Source organism: Saimiri boliviensis, chromosome 18 (assembly GCF_048565385.1).
Source record: "Saimiri boliviensis isolate mSaiBol1 chromosome 18, mSaiBol1.pri, whole genome shotgun sequence".
Lineage (NCBI taxonomy): Eukaryota > Metazoa > Chordata > Mammalia > Primates > Cebidae > Saimiri > Saimiri boliviensis.
Window position 1 is genome coordinate 17,322,523 of NC_133466.1, and position 23,873 is coordinate 17,346,395.

The 23,873-nt window shown below is 36.3% G+C and overlaps 1 long non-coding RNA gene and 1 pseudogene across 1 annotated transcript in view; one reads left to right on the forward strand and one right to left on the reverse strand.

The window, feature by feature from the left end:
* On the forward strand, positions 1-23,310 carry LOC101039078 (eukaryotic initiation factor 4A-I pseudogene; annotated as a pseudogene).
* The window catches only part of LOC141581963 (uncharacterized), a 201,469-nt gene that overhangs the window by 104,615 nt on the left and 72,981 nt on the right, over positions 1-23,873 (reverse strand). The gene's annotated exons all lie outside the window — the stretch shown is intronic.

The window sequence follows — 23,873 nt, forward strand, 5'->3', positions numbered from 1 at the left end:
ATGGGCTCTGTGAGATCTCATCCTCCAGTGGACTAGCCCAGGCTCAGTTCCGTGAGCAAGGCAGAGATCCCAGGACAGCAGGTGGAATTCTACAAGGCCTCTTGAGGCCTAGAGTTGGAACGTGCACATCAACACCTTTTTGTGCTGTATTCCATTGGCCAAAGCGTGTCCACAAGACCAATCTAAAGATCATAGACTTTATTTCTTGATACAATAGTAGAGCTTCAAAGTCACATTACACAAGGAAAGAAGCTAACAAGAGTAAAAAGTTGTACCTATTTTTGCAATTTATCAGAAGAGACTTTTGAATCATTTTCTTGGTACAGTGGGTATAACTGTGTACTGGATTTAGATAGAATTATTTCAAATGTCATCTCTTGGCCTCAAGGTAACAAAATGCTGAAAGAAGAAAAAAATAAGAAATACAGAAACTGGAGACATTAGAGCAACTCTGATTGTTATAAAAAGAGGATAATAGAAAATATCTCTTTCTAGGGGACCCTAAAACTCCATTCTTCTTATTTCTCTTAAGCAGATAGCACTCCCAGTTAAAAAAAAATTCTTTATGCCAAGTCTCACATGTCAGTAATATAATAAAATAAAAACTAATTTCAATGAATAGTTATTTTCTTTAAAATAAAAAACCTCAATGTTAACAAGAGTGTCTATTATACATGCACAAACCATAGTTAGTATAAATTGAGAACAGCCAACTAAGTTTAGAACAATATAGCTGGCCAGATGTGGTAGGAGAACGAACATAGTTTTGAGACACTGGTCAGAATGTAAACTCATTTTTTATTGTTGTTTTCTAGAAGTGGAACTAAGAAAAAGGGAGATCACTATCACCAGCTGTGACAGGGAGGGGCAGAACCCAGCACTGCTGAGATCATTTCCCTTTAGACAGGCCACAGCTGGGTGTCCATGAGTTCCTCATGAGGGTACAAGTGAGGAGTGGTTGGAGCCAATGAAGCGCAGCGACTTTGGCCCTTGGCATGGTTAGGCGGTTTTCCCCAGGGACTTTTAAAATTTCAGTGACAGTTATTTGCTTCAATGAGGCTTTTAAAAGACTTGCGTTATTTTCAAGTCTTTTACGTCTTTTTAGTTTAGTTTGATTTTTTCACTATAGAAAAGATGCCCTTTTCTATACTTTTATATAAAACTACCTCGTATTGGGAAGAGCATGTATTGAGAGTGGTATCCGTCCCTCAATATAAGCCCTGCGTATGGGAAATTGAATGCTCCTAAGTTGAGCTGAAATGTGCTCCTCCCCCAGGTGTCTGTTGACATGCAATAGATAAGTGGTGGAATGGATGGAAGTGAGAGATGATGTTGACTTTGAGGCATGTGGTTTCTCCCAGAGCAAGGAGCCATCGCAGAGACTAAAACGGCTTGTAGAGCCAGATGTGGAGACTGACGCAGGCTGCCTGTGACAAAGGAGGTGTGAGAAAAGTATCCTGTCCTGCATGATGGGTTCGCCCAAAACAGACCTCGTTCTCTCGTTGTCCCTGAAACCCCATGTAAATAAACAAAAACAAAAACAAAAACAAACTTACTGTCATTGGAACTTCAGGGAATATCAGGCCCTAGTCCTCCATTAAAAATGATCTCAGCAAACTAACACAAGAACAGAGAACCAAACAACGCGTGTTCTCACTCATAAGTGGGAGTTGAACAATGAAAACACATGGACACAGGGAGGGGAACATCACACACTGGGACCTGTCCAGAGGTGGGGGACTAGGGGAGGGATAGCATTAGGAGAAATACCAAATGTAGATGATGGATTGATGGGTGTAGCAAACCACCATGGCACGTGTATGCCTTTGTAACAAACCTGCACATTCTGCACATGTATCTCAGAACTTAAAGTATAATTAAAAAAAAAATGACAGGAGAGTATGTGAAGTTATTTCATAATCTACCTGCTGCACATTCCTGCTCTTAGAACGTATGAGAAGGTGGATGGGATTGGAAAATTAATGTAGACAAGCAAGTTTATGCTTTGTGGTTGTAGCCACATCCTGGGACAGCGTCAGGCTTCCTCTGCTTAACTGACCCCCTTCATTCTCCCAGACCCTGTCTAGCCTGTTTTCAGGTTTTTCTTCTCCATTTCTTCCTCTCTGAGCCCTCGCTTGCATAAGCTCAAGATGGATGTTGGCTCTGTATAGCAAAGTATGCACTTTTCTCTTTGATAATAATGAGCAGACAAATGAAAAAATAAATTTCAATTATCACAGTGAATAGGATGAGCAGTCACTCATTTCCCACATCTGAGCTCCTAGATTTCTACTTGGCAGTTCATGTAATCAGGAAAAAAAAAAATGTTATTAATGCAGAAAATGTGAATCAGCAAGAGAAACTGGTGAAGCACATTTTCTCACACACTGAGTAAGCCAGTGACTTCACCTGGTGCTTCCGATCCCACTCCCAGACCTGACCATCCCATTCTCAAGAGCTGGGTCAGGGATTTTAGCTTTCCCTCTTGTAGCTTTATTGTTTTAAGACCTGCTCCTCACCTCTAAGCAAACATTTCCACATCCTGCCTGATGAAGACACGCCTTTAGAGATAAGAACTGGAAATCACAGTTATTTTGTGTCATCAGTCTTGGTGTTTGAGATATCAGCTTATAATATTTTAGGATACAATAGCCAAAAAATGTTCAGTGTAATGATCCTTGGTAGTTATATGCAAATTTTTAAACAGAATATAAATTTTATTTAAAATATAATAAAATAGGAGTTATTTGTTATTGAATAGGTTTTTAAAGATTAGATAAATTGGTTTTATATATATTTATATATAAATATATAAATAATTATATAAATTGGTGAATTAGACTACACAATTATTAAATTATAAAGGTATTTTTACTGAGCTATAATTGACAATCAAAATTGTTTACATTTAAGATATATATAAAGTTTTGATGTCCATACACACTGTGAAATGATGACCACAATGAACTTAATTAACACATCTATCTCTTTACGTAGTTACCTACTTTTTGGGAGGAACAACATTTTTAAGTTCTTAAAATGAAAGCTTGTCAATCCAGACTTTATTTATGTAGTAAAACTCTCCTTAAAAATGAAAGTTAAATAATGAAATTCAGAAAATTAATTGCCAGCAGATCTCTACTAAAAGGATAATTAAAGAAATTTTTTTTTTCTTTTTTTTTAGACAGTGTTTCCCTCCTGTTGCCCCAAGCTGGAGTGCAAGGGCACAATCTCAGCTCACTGCAACCTCCACTTCCCAGGTTCAAGTGATTCTCCTGCCTCAGGCTCCCAACCCCAGTAGCTGAGATTACAAGCATGTGCCACCATTCTCAGCTAATTTTTTGTATTTTTAATAGAGACAATGTTTCACCATGTTGACCATGGCTGGTCTTGAACTCCTGACCTCAGTTGGTCCACCCACCTCGGCCTTCCAAAGTACTGGGATTCCAGGCATGAGCCACGACTCCTGGCCTTAAAGGACCTTCTTTAGAGAGAATACCAGAGGGAAATTTGAAACATTAGTAATGAAAGTAGAGCAACAAAAATAGTACTATTGAGAAAGTGTTATAGACTATCATTTTTCTCTTGAGTTTTAAAAACATGTTTGAAAGTGGAAGGGAAATTATAACATTGTTAATAGTATTTTAATTATATGTTGCTGTAATACATGAGACGACTCAACATAAAGTAGGAGGATAAAGAACCCCAAAGGATGGTAAGCTTTCTGCATTCCACGTGCAGTGGGAAAATAATGATTTTAGTTGGACATTACAAATATAAATATGCATATTTATTATGTTAGGAGTTAGACATGAAGAGGGCAAAAGAAGCATCCTTGAGCCCCCATCAGTAATATCGGGGGATCATCAGATGATGGTCAGGTGGTTTTTACACTGTTTCTCTAAAATAATAATTGGCTGCAGCCAGCACTGGGGAAAAGCAGTCTCCCAATAGATAGAAAAAAAAAAACTGAAACGTGATTTGATTACAGCTTCCCAGTACAATGTCAGGAGTTGGGTCAGTAGGCTCAAGCATCCAAATTAAGGGGCAAAAATGGCAGAAATTAACTGGTAGATGACCATCTAGGGACATTTGACTGGTCAAGGAGGACTGCCTCAAGTGAGCACGCATACAACTCCAGTAAACACACTTCCTAGGTCCCTTCCCAAGGGCTAGCAGGCCACTGCACACGTGGACAGCCCACCCCAAGGGAAGAATCAGGGGAGAAGTAAGACAAGACAAGAAGTATGCCAAAATATTTTTAAAAACCAAGTCAAAAGGTCAAACCGTATATGTGATCTCTCAAGTCACCTGCTTGGCCCTCTTCCAAGGGTAATTTACTTCCTTTCATTCCTGCTCCAAAGCTTTTTAAAGAACTTTTGCTCCTGCTGTAAAACTTGGCTAGGTCTCTCCTTCTGCCTTATGTCCCTCAGTCAAATTCTTTCTTCTGAGGAGGCAAAAATTGAGGTTCCTGCAGATCTACATAAATTTGCTGCCTGTAACATAATCCCTAGAACATATATTAAAAGTAACCACAGAAAGACAAAGGACATTATTAAAAACACAGTTAAGGCCAGTGCAGTGGCTCATGCCTGTAATCCCAGCACTGTGGGAGGCCAAGGCAGGCAGATCACTTGAGGTTATGAGCTCGAGACCAACCTCTCCAACATAGCAAATTCCCATCTCTACTAAAAATACAAAAATTTGCTGGACATGGTGGTGTGCACCTGTAATCTGGCTACTCTGTAGTCTGAAACAGAAGAATAACTTGAAATGAGGAAGCGGAGTTCTCGTGTTGTGTTTTTCAGCTACTGTTGGTGAGAGTGTAAATTAGTTCAACCATTGTGGAAGACAGTGTATCGATTCCTCAATGACCTAAAAATAGAAATGCCATTTGACCCAGCGATCCCATTACTGGATATATATCCAAAGGATTATAAATCATTCTACTATAAGGTCACATGCACACGAATGTTCATTGCAGCACTGTTTACAATAGCAAAGACCTGGAACCAACCCAAATGCCCAACAATGATAGATTGGATAGGGAAAATGTGGTACATATACAGCATGGAATATTACGCAGCCATCAAAAATGATGAGTTTGTGTCCTTTGTAGGGACATGGATGAAGCTGGAAACCATCATTCTCAGCAAACTTTCACAAGAACAGAAAATCAAACACTGCATGTTCTCACTCATAGGTGTGTGTTGAACAATGAGAACACATGGACACGGGGAGGGGAGCACTACACACTGGAGTTCGTTGATGGGAAATGGCGGAGGGATGGGGATTGGAGAGATGGGGAGAGATAGCATGGGGAGAAATGACAGATATAGCTGAAGGGAAGGAAGGCAGCAAATCACACTGCCATGTGTGTACCTATGCAACAATCTTGCATGTTCTTCACATGTACCCCAAAACCTAAAATGCAATAAAAAAAAAAAAAAAGAAATGGGAGGCAGAGGTTGTGGTGAGCTGAGATCACACCATTGCACTTCATCCTGGGCAACAGAGCAAGACTCTAACTAAAAATAAGTAAATAAACAAACAAACAAATAAATAAATACACAATAAATTAAAATTGAATAAAAATTAAAGTTTAAATGATACAAAAGAGGACACTGTTAAGGAAGAACTGGAAAATAACAGAAGGAATAAATATAAAATAAATAAAATAGTTTTAAGTCAGAACATTTTAATAATTATATTAAACATAAATTGTTAAACATATCAAATGAAAGGCAGATTGTCAGATGGAGAAAGGTGTATCATGTTCATGCAAATAATAATCAGAAGAAAGCTGGATTACCTATGTATATTGGACAAAGTAGACTTCAAGCAAAGAAAATTGGCGTATCTCTGTATTAGAATATCACAGCATCACACTAAAAATGATCATCATGAAATTACTGATTACTATCCAATCCAAATAATGAAATCAAACTGAGAAATGTGTTTTGAGAAGGAAAATTATAAATTTTTGACCTTATAATTGCCCTTACAAGAATAATACTATTTTATTAACATCTCCAGATAGATTTTTCTCAGGAAAACAAACCAAAAATACAAAAAAAATCTTTTATGATTAAACGATATTAAGATTATGTTTTCTATAGTTTTCTGAAACTTGTACTTGTCAGTCAATAATATATTATAGAAATGCCTATAATTCAACTGCTATAGTTTTGATTTATGCTTGTTAAGTGGCTTCATGCTCTAAATGCACTAAAGATTATTCAGCATTCCCGTTATAAATGAATGAGCATTCATTTCATTTCTTCTTTTGCCACAATGAATGCTAAAATTAATATTCCTCAGACATTTATCTTTTCATACAATTACTTTTCATACAACTAATTTTATTCCTATGATGTAGATTCTGAGGAATAGAATTTTGAGTATATAAGTTTATCAAAATATTTTTAGCCCATGTTTTTAAAACTTGTTAGATTTTTTTAAAAAAAAAACTATTTATATTACATCTAAGTTTTCATTCTTCTGTTAGGTGATGAGCTCATAGGGCTCTCTGACATTTTTTCATCAATAGTCCTCAAATGGTCAAATCCATAATTACCATTAATTTACCTTTTAAAAATACTTTATTTTTAATTGCCACATAATTGTACACATCTTTGTGGTACAGAGCCATATTTCCATATACCTTTACAATGTATAATGATCAAATCAAGGCAAATAGCATATTAATTACCACAAACAGTTACCATTTCTTTGTGCTGAAAACATTCAAAATTTCTTTCTACATAAATCTTAGAAAGGGCAAATAATAAAAAACAAGACTAACTCAAAGGCATAGGCAACAAAAATAAAAATAGACAAATGGAATTCTATCAAACTAAAAAATAATCTGACAGAAAAGGGAACAGTCAATAGAGTGCAGAGAAAATGCACAGAATAGGACAAAATATTTGTAAGCCATACATATGATAAGGGGTTAATATCCAAAATATAAGGAACTCAAACACCTCAATAGTGAGAATTCAAATAACCCAATTAGAAAAGTATCCTGAATAGATATTTCTCAAAAGAAGTTATACAGATGACCAACGAGTATATGAAAAAAAAAACAAAACTCAACATCACTAATCCTCAGAGAAATGCACATTAAAGCCACAAAGAGATATCATCTCACAGCTGTAAGAATGCTATTATCAAAAATATGAAACATTAATGTTGGTGAGAAAGTGGAGGAATGGGAACTCTTGTACATTGTTGCTGAGAATGCTATTATAGAAAATAGTATGGAGCAAAGTAGGGAGCTGTAGCTGGAAAGGAGCTGCACTTCCAGCTGGTGAAAGGTAGGTCAAAATGCATGCATCCCAGGGACTAGGTGTGGCATATACAGCAGGAACATTAGCCTGGAGGGCATCCAAAATGATCCCTACCCAGAGATGCATCCTATAGTCCCAAGAATTCAACAGTAAGTGGTTCTTGGTGGAGAAAGCTGAAGCCGATCAACAGTGGCCAGGCAACAGAGAGGCATCATCTATATCATGGAAGCTATAGTCAAAGGAAACCAACTAGTTGTCTTCGAAGAACTCACAAAATACCTTGCAAGAGAAGGCACAGCTTTAAATACCTGCTAGATACAGGACATATGAAGGCTGCATGCAGTAGTGCCACGCCAGGCAAGGAGGAATGCTCTCTGCCTCCTTCTGCATCTTCTCTCCCTTCATACCACCCTTAGGGATTAGAAGTAGCATCTATCAGCAGGGTTAGAATTGAGTGACAAGAATAGTGAAGTCCACTCCAATTAATTTTTCTGACAGCCACAAGCCTTCCTGAGGCTGATTCTAGCTGACAGAGGAATAGAAAGACAAATTATCTCAAATAGATATTAAAATACCATATCTTCACCCATCCTTCTTTTTGTTTTCATCCACTCTCTTATCTTCTAAGGTTGACTTTCTTTGTGCTATTTCACTGTAGTTATATATGTAACTATATAGCTATATATCTATATCTATATAACTATATATCTCTCTCTATATATAACTATATATATATCAATATATACATATATTGATATATTAAATATATATATATTTATATAAAAAATATATGTACATATATGTATATATTTTATATAAATATATATCTCATACAAATATATATATTTTATATATAAATATATGCATGTATATATCTATATATAATTATATAGAGACATATAGATATATAGATATATATATCTGTATATATATAGACTCGTATAGATAGCAAGACTTGTATCAAAAAATATATATATAACTGTATATATATGTATATATATAACTATATATATACATTTATATATATGTATATATATATTTTATATATATATGTATATATATATATATGTGTGTGTATATATATATATATATATTTTTTTTTTTTTTTTTTGATACGAGTCTTGCTCTGTTGCCCAGGCTGGAGTGCAATGGCAAAATTTCAGCTCACTGCAACCTTTGCCTCCTGGATTCAAATGATTCTCCTGCCTCAGCCTCCCAAGCAGCTGGGACTACAAGCATGTGCCACCACCCCTGGCTGTTTATATATATATATATATATATTTGGTAGATACGGGGTTTCATGGTGTTAGCCAGGATGGTCTCAATCTCCTGACCTCGTGATCCACTGCCTTGGCCTCCCAAAGTATTGGGATTACAGACGTGAGCCACCATGCCTGGCCTAGTTATATAATTTTACTTATTTTTATTTATTTATTTATTTTTCTAACCACCATTGCTTTCTTTCCTTAAAGGTGAGTTTGCCGTAGGGGGAGAAATTTGGCCCAGTAGGAGGCATTGTCAATGTGGGAAGATGTTATGACTGTCATAACTAAGGAGGTGATGTTACCAGCATCAGGGGAAAGGGCCGTGAATGATGACAAATGTCTTAGAAGGCACTCCCTAGGGACTCTTATGATATGTAACTGGATACTTCAATTTGCTGAAAAAATGAGACTATGTTTACCCCTTAAAGTGGACCATATATTTTGTACTATATAAAAATGACCAGAAATTATAGCATCCTCCCCACACGTCTATCTAGTGGTAGAGAAAAAATGTTCTCCTCTGCACAGCTTTAAATAGACAATAAAAGACAAACATAAACTCTCTATTAGCTCTAATGAGTCCTACTTGATTAGCATATAGATTGTATAGACACACTGACTTTCGTTCAACGTGATGTAAGAAGTCAATGATTAAAAAAAATAATAACAAAACTCTCAATGTTAACTAGAGGTAGGTAGATGGATAAATAGATAAAAGATTGATATAGTTAATATATTGTATATACATACACATATACAAATAAATATTGGTAAGGGGGGTTTCTAAACATTCAAATCAGTATATATGCAATGCACAGGGACTGTTTCTATATTTCCAATAGGAGGACTCTCTTCCGTGGATTAATATACATACATCCAACTCTTTTAACAAATACATTTTTTACGGTATTACTCGTCCCACTTTATTAGTTACATGAAGCACAGTTTGGGAATTTATCAAAACCTCCAAACACTTAATAATTCACTGATTTTTCTTCCCGGTTTTTCCATTATCACTCATTCTCTTCCTGATAACTCAGCCTGGATCTAATCATTAATCATTTTACCTACATTTTATCCTGGGATCTCTTTCTGTGCATCTTATTCCAGAACCACACCTGCCCTGTGATAACCTCAAACGCTGATCATTTTCACCATTTGTTTTCTATTGACTGATTCCCTTGAGGTTGAACATTGCTGGGGAATATTTCATCAGCTTGCCTATTGGCACTACTTCAGGTTATTATTCAACCTCAGCTGCTCCTCAACATTCCTTGGCAAGTAATTATTGCAAAAGCTTAATCATGTCCTTTATCAAACCACTAAAAACCTACTAACATCAAACCACCCTCTCACATTTCATATCTGTTCCACTTTTACTTTTCTGGGGAAAAATTGAGTCCTTCAGTTATACATTTACTCTCTCCAAACCCATATCTTCACCCACCCTTCTTTTTATCTTTCTTCACTCTATTACCTTCTAAGATTGACTTTATTTGTGTTATTTCTCTACAGTTATATCATATTTTTTAGTTTTTTTTTTTTTTTTTTTTTTTTTCATTCTAACTGCCAGTGCTGTCTTTCCTTAGAGCTCAGTTTGTTGAAGGGGTAGAAACGTAACCCTGTAGGAGAGACACTTGCCAACATGCAGAGATGTTATGATAATCGCAACCAAAGAGGTGATGCTACTGGCCTTCAGGGGAAAGGGTCATGAATGCTGGCTAATATCTTGGATGGCACTCCCTACTGACTCTCTTCCCTATTAATTCATTCATTAAAATTATCACATTAGTTTTGTTGGATTTAATTACAAAACCATAATACACCTTAAATAAGTATTTTCATAGAAAGGTAAAATGATTGCAAACATTTTTTAAAAAAGAAGACACACAGATCCATCAGGCAAAAACATTAACAAAAATATTTACTGGCACTCAAATAACACACTAAATTAGAAAAAGAATTTTTGAGAAATAGAGATTGTCATTCTGTTTGCCGTTGTTTCCCACTCTGCTTTCCTGGTCACCCTTCCCAATTTGCAGGGTTATTTATTTGGCACCGTTGAACATAATCAGTGGAGAAAAACAAGAACATGGTTTCTATCTCAAGTCTGAGATTTCCAGGCTCTGCTCTTGCCACATCCCTTCTTGTCTGAGTTAATCACAAGGGCGGGGAACACATACAATTCCCGACTTCAACAATTACTCCTTCTGCCTCACACCCATGGGAGAAGTCTTTACAGATAAAGTAATGATCTGCAGCACGTTAAATGCGCCTCTCTGACCAACCTTGGGAGAAGAAAATGACAGGAAGCAAGAACACTTGGAAACACTTGTTCTTTATAATGCTTTAGTAAGTTGATATGCATTGGGTTCTGTAAAATATAAAAAGAGAAAGGAAAAGAGTCTTACACGGTTTAGCTTTCGTTTTAAAATCTAAGAAGGAAAAAAGGAAAAGGGATCCTCTTGAACCAAAAATGTTTATTGTTGTCATTGCTGCTCAAGAAAATCCCGTTAAATAGTTAATGCACCATGGTGTTTTTGAGACAGATTGGGACATTTTTGAAGTTATTGTTTGTAAATGCAGAGGTTATTAAATGCATTCAGTCTGGCAACATTTTGAGTGTGTTATTCTCTCTCATAGGCTCTGAGTATTGTCTTGAAAATGCCTTTGCTAAGCATCTAAAATTGTAAAAGCAGGGAAGTTTTAGCCAACCTTTAAACTTGAGCAGATTTCCAAAATCAATTTGTGAGGTGTACTTCTAAAGAACTAAACCTATATTTGCTAAAGTCCAGCAAAATCTGTACTTCTCCTTGTTTAATGCTTTTCGGCATTGTTTTTCCCTTCAGAAATTGTTCTTCTGATAGAGGGTATTCACAAAACCATTTTCATTTATTTTGGCATTTTGTATTCATGTTCGTTGATTTTCCAGATATACAGTTCAGCAATTTTTGCTTTAAGTTCTCATGAAAGTTTCTTATGATTGAACAACAGGTGAATAAAAACAAAATTGTGGGGTTTTTTTGCATATAGTTTAGACAAAACAAACATTTTGCCAATAAATGCTTTCAATTTTCATTTAATTCCTCGACTAAAATAAAAGACATCTGAATGTTTAGGCCTCATTCATAAACATAGCTTGTGTTTGTGTTATTAAAACAATCTCACCAGGCTTTGGTTAGAAATTTACATTCACAGTAGCAGTTGTTTAAAGACAAGAAATAGAAAGCCATGTGCTGAAGGCCATATATTTAATGCCACAAAGGGAATGACAAGAAAAAACGACTTGGATTGACAAAATAAGTGACGTCAAATGCTAAATCACTTATTCAGATTCTTGAGTATTTAGTGGTTGATGATGCTACTATTCACAGTACAGCCAAACTTCCTGGCTTTTTTATCTTCGTTCCGTTCTCCACTCCCACCCTCTATACTTCCCGTTATAATTTCACTATTGCTGCTTTTGAGTAAAATGGGATATCTTGGAATAAAGTTGCTTGCCAATGACTGTATCATTAAATTTTAAACCATTTATGCTCTACTTGTAGATCTACAATCTCTATAGATAATTTATATGTAAATATGTAGATTGGATTTTGTAGATTAATCTGTCATGCTAAGAAAATTTAAATTGTACTAAGAATATGAAAAAAAAGAGTCTTATTTGACAAGTCGTTCCATCATCTACATAAGGAATGCAAACTTTAAGTATCCTCTGCATTGAACGTTAATTGAACAATAAATACATTCACAAGACACATAAATCCGAATGTTTTGACTGTTGCCCTAAAAGTGCTAAGTCAGCTTCTTGCCCATAATGCACTTCACACATTTTAATTGACTGTTTGTTAGAAAACTCCATTACAAAATAGTATTCAAAGAAGTCATGCAACCCTCTTCAAATAATGTTTTTAGTCCCTGTATCTACTACTTACACCTAAATTTCTTATGTTAATGGACTAATTTCATTTTAAATATGTATAAAAATAAATTCCTGGCCAGGTGCAATCCCAGCCTGTAATCTCAGCACTTTGGGAGGTCAAGGTGAACAGACTGCTTGTTTAAGACCATCATGGGCGACATGGCGAAACCTTGTCTCTACAAAAAAACACAAAAATTAGCTAGGTATTGTGGTGTGTGGCTGTAGTCCCAGGCACTGGGGAGGCTGAGGTAGGAGGATTGCTTGAGCCTAACAGTCAGAGGTTGCAGTGAGTTGAGATCTTACCACTGCACTCCAGCCTGGATTAGCAGAGTGAGATACTGTCTCAAAATAAATTTCTTTACCATTTTATATCAAATATGACATGGTTTTCAGACCTTGAATCAAGTGTCTCCTCCTTGGGGAAGTTACACAGTTTGTTCTGACATTGTCCCCAGTCTAAGCTAAGTGTACCACGTATGGCATGTCAAATATGCAGCAAGCTTTTGGATGAGAGAGTATATATCAGCCAAATTTCAAGCAGGGGACCAGAACCAGTAGGAGCTATATGTTAAAGGATTTATTGCAATGAATGGGCTTATATGATTGTGGAGGCTGGCTCGGCAAGTTCAAAGTCCATAGGGCAGATCTTCAAGAAGGGAGACTGAATCTCTAGAGCATGAACTAAAGCTTCATTCCACAGGCAGAAATTATTATTATTCAAGGAAGCCTCAGTTCTGGTACTAAGCTTTTTAATCAATTGAATCAGGCCCACCTAGATAACCTAGGATAACCTCCTTTACTTAAAGTCAACTGGTGATAGCCCTTAATCACATCTACAAAGTATCTTCATAGCAATACCTAGATTGGTGTTTGATAAAATATTGCTACTAGAGCTCAGCCAAGTTGACATAAAACTGATCATTATAGGATCTTTTTTTTTTTTTACAGATTTTTATAATAAAAGAAGTCAAAAATGCAAGAATGGAAAGAAACTTACTAAAAACACTCACATGCCACCTACCTAGAATTGAAATGTATTAACATTTCAGCAAATTTGCTGTGTGTTTGTATGTGTGCACAGTTGCATGTATTTTTTAAGCATTTGAAAATATATTGCACACAAACATCACCCTGTGTCTCTAAAACTTTAATATCCATAGCCTCGAAATAGGACATTCTTCTTCATAGCCACAATTACATCTCCTACCAAAAATTAAATAAATTAAAAAATAGATAAATCTTACAAAAATCATCAAAAATTACTTTATATTCAAAGTTGTTCCAAATCAAGGAAACCAAAAATAAAGAAAGGAAGGAAAGAAAAACAGAGAAAGCAATAAATAAAGAGGAAATCTTGAAGTTTCCTTCTAAGATTTAAGGTCAGATATGAGATGCATGTGTCTAAAACATCTCCTATAGTCGTTGGAAATTTAAGTTTAGTTTTGGGCAAGTTGGGTGTGGAGTACATCCAACAAAGAAATAGGGTGATGCCTCCAAACCCTACTCATATCTCTGAATTTTATAAGCTGCTGTTACTGTTATACATCTAAATCCAAGATGTGCACTTTAATATTTGATCCTTTGGATATTCTACATTTACTTAATTGCAATCCATTTGCTAGGAATCAGTTGCTACTGTCTTATCATGTACCAAGCAGTGCAGGATAAGGAGTGAGATAAGAAGATTATATTTTACTTTGTTTAATTATTTTTTACATCAATCAGTGCTTCAAGTTTATTTTTACAACCTCTACTTCAAGAGCAGAATTACTGTAGAAAACAGTTATTTTTTAAGTAATTTGGATTAAGCGGGATTTTTTAAAGTATCATTCCTGTATTAATGCCAATTTGAAAGAGTGAGAATATTTGGATTATTTTTATTGATAATAAGAATATGTTATATATAACACTGAAAGTAATTTGTATTCGATTCATAATTAATCCTTCATACAAAAACAAGACACTGAATTACTAGTGAGTTGTTTAATAGATTTCAAAATTGTTGTAACATATGGTCCTTGTGATGAAGAAGAGTAGGCAAATTATTAGGTAAAGAGAAATGGAAAGATAAGATAAATAAAAACATGTAAAATTGTGTTAACTAAAAAGCATATTTTGGTAGCCACTCAACTGTTTCAGTGCCCATCTTCACTTAACCTTAATTCTCATAAATCCTCACTAACTTCCAAGCCATGAGTTAGGAATTACTTGGTTAACAATACGTCATCTGGTTTTCCCAGAATTTTGAGAAGTAGTAACACTTAGGCGTTTGTTTAAAGATAACAACTTTGTACGTGACAAAATTGATTTTCCCTTCATTCATTTAATTCCAATAAATGTTTACCCACTTACCCATTATATAAATCCAGTTTCAAATAGGATTTGAGGAAGGATTACTTCAAAGAATGTTTTCTGAGACATGTTTAAATGATAATTGATGATATGAGTATTTGCTTTGCTAGAGCAGTTTTTTAGCTGTGGAGACATCGTGTTCCTTGCAAGTAGTTTAACTACATAGTAAATGCTTAAGAAAAACAGGAAAAAATAAAAAAACACTCAGAAAATTACTAAACCTTGTATGACTTCAAGTCAACCTTGAAATTTTGTGTGGGGAAAATACAAAGAAACAATTTTGTTTGCCTCCTTCAAAATTTGAAAAGTTTATTGCATTTGTTAGAAATTAACACTGAAGCAAAAGAGACCTCCCGTGAGTTTCTGTCTGGCCATTAGCACCATTGGCATAGGGTAGAGGCTTTTTCAAAGGCTATAAATCCAGAGCCACAGTGTGCCCCCTACAAAATCACACTGTCTCACAGCCTGAATAGAGCTGGATTTATGGAGTTCTTTTTCATCAGAACGTGAGGAAAGCTTAAGAACTGGATGTGTGGGTAAGAAAAGGTGAGAAAAGACCTCCTTTTAAGATAAGACAGAGATATAAAACAATCACTTCAACTTAAAATGCAGTATATATTACTTTAGTATTAAGTATGCTCCTTATGGGGCTTATGTGGGTCCCAAAGTTTCTGAATTCAGATCCCAGGCTAATGTTAAAGAAGTTGCAATTACTTTGATAATTTTTGACTTCACTTCCTCACTCTTTTGCCATATTATATGCCTCTTGATCTTCAAAGAGAACTGTAATGGAATCCTTTTAACCCAAATATGTCCCACATGCAGCTCTAAGGCTTCTTAGTTTCAAAATTAGCAAAGTCTTAGAAGGATTTTGTACAGAGCTATATTTCCCATTGAAAGAAATTTTCTAAGTCTAACCTAATCCACTGACTGATGGTTTTCACATACTAATTAACAAGAATAATTTCAGTCATTTGCAGCATGTGACCTCTCAAGCACCTTTGGTCAAAAGCTTAGTTACCTCTTTTTCATTTTCTGTTTTATCATTATTATTATTTTTAATAGAGACAGGGTCTCACTGTGTTGCCCAGACAGGTCTTGAACTCCTTAGCTCAATCAATTCTCCCACATTGGCTTCCCAAAGTACTGAAACTACAGGCATGAGCCACAACAATTGTCCCTTAGTTATTTCTTTTTCAGTTTTTACAAAATGTCTGTACTGTGTGTACGTTGTATTGTTATTGTTCTGGGTGTGTGTGAGACTGTTCTTTTTTAAAGAACAGAATCTTCTAAAAGTGAAAAGTTTTAGTTAGTCTACACAGTGTAAATGTTTAAAATCTATTTATAAAGTATCCATCCTAGTAACCATAATTGTCATAATGGGCTTCACATGAAGGTTGTTGCATTTTATCAAACAATTGTTTCTTGCTGGATCATAAGAGAAACAATATTTTTACATATTTTGAAGCTGTATTTGGTTTGGGGTATTTTCTCTATCAGGAAAAAAATGTAGTCAGTGACTTATGTCATGAGTAAAAGAAAGTTTGGTTCCAAACAACATCTTATCATAAATTCCACTATTTTTCATTCTGCCTTGCCATTCATAGCCAAGAAGATATTCTTTTGCCATTAAAAATAAATAAATACAGGTGAAAACTGAAGGATAAGAACAAGGCATCTAATACAAGATATTAAAAGGTTAATAATTTGGATTTTATACATATGAACTATAAAGTAACTATACTATAAATTATTAGGATTATAGCCATTAATAAAAGTTGAAAAAGTTGAAGCAGTAGTAATTTTATCTCTGAAAGGATTCCAGTAGAAATTCTAACTTCTGATGTCCCCAGTGTCCCAGTGTCTCTTCTCTATCTGTACTCTCTCTCCAGCAAATCTCATTTATCTCATGTCTCATGTCTTAAATGCAATCTACCAATGAGACCTACGTTAATAACAACCTCTTGCCTGAACTACAGAAGTGTACTTCAGCTGCCTATGTGGCACTTTGACTTAATTCTAATAAGCATATCAACTTGACCTTGTCACCGCCCCACCCATTTCCTCTTGCCTTGATACATGTTATCATCATCTGCCAAGTTACTTATCCAAGTCCTTATTCTTCATGCCTCTTTCCTCTTCTTTCTCACTTTTAATCTGTAGGCAAATCTTCAGGCACTTTTACTTCAATATATACACTGACTGTTCACTCCTCCCCACTATCATTGCTATAGATCAAGTCTGAGTCTCAGTTTTGCTCACACCATAGATCCTTACTGCTCTTCCTGCTCCAAAATCCAAATAGCATGATTTTTCCAAAAATTCAAAATAGATAATGGTGTCTCCTTGTTTATAACAGTCAATAGCTTTCCACTTCACTTCTAATATATATCTCTTACAATGACCAGTCTCTAAAGGATCTGGCCCCTACCTGCCTCTCTGATTACACATGATACCACTTTTACTTTGCTCATAGCAGCCACATTGACCTTTTATCCAGGTTATCAAGAGTAACAGGTGGCTTTGCACTTGTTGATTTCTCTTGTCATCTCCACAAAGGTAATTCCGTGATAAATTAAAATCTCAGTTTAAATGTAAGGCCCTCACTATAGCCAGATTTAATTACATAGTTTGGAGGGGCTCAGTGATTACTTTTTGATTATGTTACCTTCCTTCATTTTTATTGTAATATGTACCACTACTTAAAAGTATCCAATTTATACATTTATTTCTTTATTTTCTGTATCCCTTTGTATAGAATTACACATTGCCCTTTTTTTGGGCCAATCTAATTGTGATAGAATCTTACCAATTTAAGAATGTCAGGTATGGAGAATATTTTGAAAGTCCATACCTCCACTTTTTTCATCTATAAAAGATGAGGAAATGCCCGGTAGCTATCTCAGTGGTTTGTTGTGTATAGCAAAATAGATAAGAAAGATGAAAATAATGATGAATAACAAAATTTCCATACAACAAAAAATAGGACTAGTCTCATTAGGTTTGGGCCTGGGTAACATCACAGATAATGGGAAGACTTTTCCTATTTGAGTATTTTATGGTAAACTCAGAACTGTAGAACTCTGTGTCCATCATCACTTAATAATTTATGTGAACTACTACATATATTGCTATATAAAATATATTTTTACCTCTAGAGTTAATTGACCTCAAGTCAGTGCTTAGAATCACCACTCAAATGATCACCCTTAAAGATGTGGAAATGATTCAACATATTCTGTAATGCATGATCCCACTGAAAGATAAGGCAGTCAAGCGCTTATTATCCTGTGCTTTCTCCCTCAAACATGTCTTCACAATCAACCTCACACTGATAAGAAATACCCAGCTCCAACAAAGAGCACATGGAGACAGCTAGTGTCCTTAAACGTCATCTTCCTCTACATAAATGAGTAAAAACCCCACAAACACAAATAATAATGAAGCTATCATGTCAGCAATAGGACTTTTGTAGGCTGATTTCTACAACAAAATCTAGGAAATTAACCTGTCAACTTTTTTTCAGATCTCTCCCATTCTAGGATAGATTGAATAATTTAGGACAGTCTGAATTGGTTCCTAACACTGACCTTCAGAAATTGAAATTCCAAGAATGTGAAACAGCTGCCGTTTACAGAAATAAGCCAGAGACTGTAAAGCTGAGAGATTTCAACGTCAAAAAATTGGGATGTTATTAGCAACAATTTAAAAGTTCTGAGACCTATTAAGTAAACTGAAAAATAAGACCCAAATAGAGAATACAGACAAATAATAATCATCACACCTAGCCCAGCCTTGTGGCCATTGATGATCTTGTATACATATTCTACCTAATGGTATTTGTACATAAGGAAACTGTAGTAATTTATATATTCCTGCCACACATCTTATTTAGTAAGCATATTAGGTATATTTTTTGTTTAGATTATCTTATCTCCCATACTTAGAAGTCAAATGCCAAATTTTTTCTTACTCCATTCTTCATATTAGTTTCCAAAATTACACTAAGATTACTTAGAATTTTTGACTTCCTGCAATGCATTTTTTCATCTGCCATACAAATCACTTTAAAATAAAGATAATAATGAAAGAAAATTGGCACCACAACTAAGCCCTCAGTTTGTGACAAGTATAAATCAGTGGGGACAGTAGTCAGAGCAGCTTTATAAGCACACATCACGTGCTGACCTTGCATTCCCTCAATTCTATTTCTGCTACTTCCAGTTCCTATTTGAAAGAATTGAAAATCCTGCAGTTGTGCCAGGGTTTATTTTGGTGGTTGGCAATCAAGTAAAATACATTTACCAAGGAAAATGAAAGGTGGGTTTTGTATTATTGACTAGACTATTAAATCTTGCAAAGATGTATTATATTTTTCTTTGAACAGCCTTGAACGTTTTGGTTTGGTTTTGAAAAGTAGGAGAAAAAATATGAAGCCCCAAATATTAGTAAGGAGTTCTATTTTAAAATCCTAAGTTTTAGAGGTTGAATAACCTATAAAATGTATAGGAAAAAAATAATAATTAGTTGAAATCTTAGCCCTATATGCAGTGGATTAATTGTAAAAGTGTCTCCAATTATTTCTTGTTTGGTACACATACCCTCTGAATGTAAGTTTTCTCAATGCAACCTCTCACACCTGCAAGTATGTGGTGGAGTCTTAATCCAGTTCTCAAACATGTACTGGCCTTGTGACTTGCTCTGTCCTATAGAATGCAGCAGATGTGATGCTTGCCCAGTTTCAAGTTGAGACCTGAAGAGGTCTCATCTAATTCTGCTCATTCTTTTAAAATGTTAATGCCAATGCTATGTGCAAAAGTTCATACTAGCATGCCAGAGAATAAGAAACCTAGTAGCAGGCAACCTTATCATCCTCAGCCAAGCAAAGGCACCTTGCTTCAACTAATGCTGGAGAAAGCACATATTCACTGATTGCTCAATTCAGAAGTGTAAAGACCCACTCTCTTTTCTCAGTTAAGGACATATCTGAAGGGTCATTGCAAGGTTCAGAATTCCGCATAGACTGGCTAAGACTTCTGTTGCAGAAGCATCACACACAGTTCAACTCTGGCTAATCTTACTCCTTCCACTTCCTTCCAGGTGTTGTTCTGGAGAACGCTCCCTTATATACCAAGTACATGCAAATCTCTATTTTTGCATATGATTTCTAGAACACAGGAAGACAAACTTAAATGCTAAGAGTAGACTTAAAAAATAGACTATAAAGAGACATTTGCATCTGTATAATTGGCCAGATGGCTGACAGGTGGAGCAGGGATAGCTCCCAGTAGGAAGTACTAGTGCAACTGTTAAACTTTCATTGATGGAAGGAAGTGGATGAATGAGTGCAGCATGATTTCAGAGTTCATGGAAGGTAATAACTATAAGGTTTATAAAATGGATTGACTTTTGTTGAGCATTCAATATTTTAGAAAAGGAAAACAAAAGCTGAATGTGATTAATTCATTAATTTATAGCTAATGTGAAAGTTAGAGGGCATTTTAGCAGCACATAAAGACTCATCTCCTATAGCCATAAGGCAGAAATAGTTGAGGATCACATTAACAATTTAATAATAAAAACAGCAGAGCCAACAGGAAGGTTGTAACCAGGTGCAGTGCTGTATGCCTGTCATTTTAGTTACTCAAGAGGCTGAGGCACAAGAATTGCTTGAACCCAGGAGGCAGAGGTTGCAGTGACCTGATATCATGCCACTGCACTCCAGCCTGGATGATGGAGTGAGACTCTTTCTCAAAAATAAAATAAAATAAAAATAAAATAAATGTTGAATTCTCAAAATCAGCAAGTCTATGAAGTCATGTCAGTGTCCTTATTCAAGAGGAGTAAGACCTTACAAGTGGATGTGGGGATATAAGGGGCAGTGCCTTGAAAATTGTGAGGTTATTCCAAACACTATGGGCCTGCAGAAATGCTACACTCTTCCCAGGTGAAGGCCACCTAAGGCCCCTGCACTGGGAGCACAGCCATATCCACTTGCTTACACATTATCTATGGCTGCTGTCACACTGCAACAGTAGAGTTGAATACTTGAGATGCAAAAACTCTATGTCCTTCAAATCCTAATATATTTGCTATTTGGCACATTTTAAGAAAAACTTTGCTAATCGCTGATACAGAGGACTTTGACCTTGATTCTCGGGGCCTGAAATTTCATCAGAGTCTCCTATTTCAGGAGAAATGATAAAGTACTGGCCTATTTGTGAGTCACAGTAGATTCAACGGATAAATAGATCCCCTTGATGGTTATTGCTTTAGGTCCAAGAATGTTTAATTGATATGATCATATTGGCCTTTGGCATGCTCCTCAATGTTACTTCTTCTGTAAGGCAAGACCTAGCCCAGTGAGGACACTCAAGTGGAAGCCTTTGAAACTGCTCAACGATTTCTGCCTCACTGAGACAGTGAATAAAAAACACTATTACATCTTAGGGAGAACAACAGATATTAGTGTAAATCTTAAAGAAAGACTCTTAAAAAATGATGTAGGTATGGTTTTTCTCAGTGTAATCCATGCCACCAATTTGTCTTCTATAATATCTAGAGGAATCCTGGAAAAAGTCTTCTATTCTCTCAAATAATCCTGGAAAACATGCATAGGCTGTAAGCTCCAGGTCATGAAACATGGTGCATGTGTTCTTTTGACTCCTGCACATGACTGGTAGGCCTCTCTGGTCTCTGGAGGCAACATATTCCACACTTAAGAAAATAATTTCAGCCCATTTCCTGAGTAACGTGCGAGTCTCCAAGCTTTAAATGGGGCCTGGAGAAGGAAATGGATCCGTATCAGGTTCACGTTACAATCAAAGCAGCCATGCCACCTTAGCCATAAACCTATAGACTCGTGCATTTGAGGTATCTTTAGTGCTGCAGGAGATCGGAATATGCCACAATTCTCCTAAACAGGAAGGACTGTTGAGCTAAAGGCAATGAAGAAGTAGTTGCAGGAAAGATTTCTGCCCTTTTCTACTTCCATAAAAGTAGAACATAGCTTCACAAAGACAGAAGATATAATGTCACCCTCCCACCAGGGAGGACAAAGGTAAAGTTCACTAAAGACCACTTTAGACCCTCATTGGCCTGTAGATAGATGGTACCAGAAGAATCCTTTAATAATTAGTTTTTTTTGTTTGTTTGTTTGGTTTTTTTTGAGACAGAATCTCACTCTGTCACCCTCAGGCTGGGTGTGGTGGCACAATTTTGGCTCACTGCTACCTCTGCCTCCCAGGTTTGAATGTTCAAGCCCTTCTCCTGCCTCAGCCTCCTGAGTAGCTGGGATTACAGGCCTGTGCTACCACACCCAGCTATTTTTTTTATTTTTAGTAGAGAGGGGGTTTTAGCATGATAGCCAGGCTGATCTCGAGCTCCTGACTTCAAGTGATCCACCTGTCTAGGCCTCCCAAAGTGCTGGGATTACAGGTGTCAGTCAGGATTTCCAATCCTGAGACAATGGCCCTGGTGGGATGGAGCCCAAAAGCATCATTATGAGCAACTGGAATGAAATTGTTGACAGCTTTGATGACATTAACCTCTAGGAGTTTCTCCTCCATGGCATCTATTCCTACGGTTTTGAGAAGCCCTCTGCCATCCAGCAGCAGGCCATTCTACCTTGTATCAAGGGTTATGATGTGATCACTCAAGCCCAATCTAGGACTGGAAAAATGGCCACATTTGCCATATCGATTCTGCAGCAGATCGAATTAGATCTAAAGGCCACCCAGGCTTTGGTCCTAGCACCCACTAGAGAATTGGCTAAGCAGACACAGAAAGTGGTCATGACACTAGGAGACTGCATGGGTACCTCCTATTATGTCTGTACTGGGGGCACTAGTGTGTGTACCGAGGTGCAGAAACTGCAGATGGAAGCTCCTGTGTCATTGTCGGTACTGCTGGACATGTGTTTGATACGGTTAACTGGAGATATCTGCCTCCCAAATACATCAAAATGTTTGTACTGGACAAAGATGATAAAATGTTAAGCCATGGATTCAAGGACCAGATCTATGACATATTCCAAAAGTTTAACAGCAATACCCAGGTAGTTTTGCTATTAGCTGCAATGCCTTCTGATGTACTTGAGGTAACCAAGAAGTTCATGAGGGCCCCCATTTGGATTCTTGGCAAGAAGGACGAGTTGACCCTGGAGCATTTCCACCAATTCCTTATCAACGTGGAATGAGAGGAATGGAAGCTGGACACACTGTGCTACTTGTATGAAACCCTGACCATCACTCAAGCAGTCATCGTCAGTGCCTGAAGGAAGGTGGACTGACTTACTGAGCAGATGCACGCTTGGGATTTCACTCTCTCTCCTGTGCATGGAGATATGAACCAAAAGGAATGAGATGTGATAATTAGCTTTTCCACTGTTTATTTGCCTTCCCAGAAGTTGCTGCTTCTAGAGTCTCAAAGTCCTTTTCTTTGTCTTATTACCTATCTAAAAATCTACTTTTATTTTTAAGATACTAGATATGAACTATTCATTCCCTGGGTATCTCACGCATCCATATGAAATATACATGTTAATAAACTACTGTTGGTTTTCCTCTCGTTAATCTGCTTTTTGTTACAGTGGTCCATTTTAACTAAACATTTATCAGAGTTGAAGAAAAGTTATTTTTCTTCCTTTACATTTGTGACAAGCTCTTGTCTCAGAACAACAAAAAAGAACCCTCAGATTCCGTATCTAAGTCAGACTGTCTGTATCTGCATTCAGAAAGCATCTCCCAGCATGCAAAAGGGCTCTGATAGAGACTGACCAGATGAACATGGCCCATCAAGTGGCCATCTGACCAGAACTGCCCATCTTGCACTGTATTTATGTCATTTTCACAAGCTCCAAGGTCAAGGCCTAGCAGTGACACATTTTAAGAAGAAAACAATGTATATGGAATCAGGCACAAAGAATTTCAGATGGTGAGATTAATCTACACACCAGTTTTCCCACCACCATTCATTCTTCCTTTTGGTGTAGGGGTAATTTCTTATGGCCATCTGACAGAGGAGGAAAAGGGCTGAGTTTCC